Genomic DNA, 941 nt, shown 5'->3' on the forward strand with positions numbered 1-941 from the left:
TAAAAATGAATTTGGTCTTGGATGTTTTAAGTGTAGATTGATGTTATTGCATTCACCCAAAGTTTCCAATTATATACTACTATATACAATATAAATATGGTCATGTTTACCCCAATACACCAACACAGAGGATACTAGCAAAAAAATCAGTTACCATCTGTCAAACCATAGTTTCCCTTATTTCAGTTCAATGTAATCATATATATTTCAAATAAAGGAAACTAAAATTTAAAAAATTTTTAATTATCACTGAGTCATAGTCTGAGAGTCACAACCATAGTAATAAATGAAATCAATTAAAGAGAGAAAGTAGATTGGGAAGAGCAGGTTCACACGGTGGGCCATGGCCAGGCCTGCCAGAGACCCTAAAGATGCAAACAAAATGAAACACAGAGCATGTAACCATGGGCCTACTATGGTGCCGAAAGAATTTTCATTCATGGAGTAGGTGGACTTATGAGTCCAAGTTTACAAGCATATGGTTACCTTGTTTTTCCAACTGGTGGTTTTCCCACTTTACACAGAGTTTTACCACCATGGTTGAGTTCCTTGAGGGACCGGAAGGCATGAAGACCAGCATCCACCAGGGGCATCTTTCCATTGTAGCCTTGTTGGGAATTATTTCCAGGTTTGGAAGTAAACCAAAACCAAAGCCATATAAACCAAGACCTGGGGTCAATTTTAACAGTCTTTAAAAATAGAACAGACTGTTTGACCTGCCAAAATGAACTTGGTATAATTAGCAGGTTTGACAAAAAAGGTCTTTGGTTTAAATTGGAAGCAGTACAGAAGCAAGGAAAGAGTAAATAAGCAGAGGCCCCTAGTTACTGGGTGGGTCTGAGTCACTCTGATTGCTCTTTGGGAAAGAAGGCATTTGGACATAGTGCTGTTGAAGCAGAAGGTCTGTGAGCACTTTAGTGCCTTTAAGTGGTTTGGCACCT

The sequence above is a fragment of the Miniopterus schreibersii genome (assembly GCF_964146895.1).
Source record: "Miniopterus schreibersii genome assembly, chromosome: 8".
NCBI lineage: Eukaryota > Metazoa > Chordata > Mammalia > Chiroptera > Miniopteridae > Miniopterus > Miniopterus schreibersii.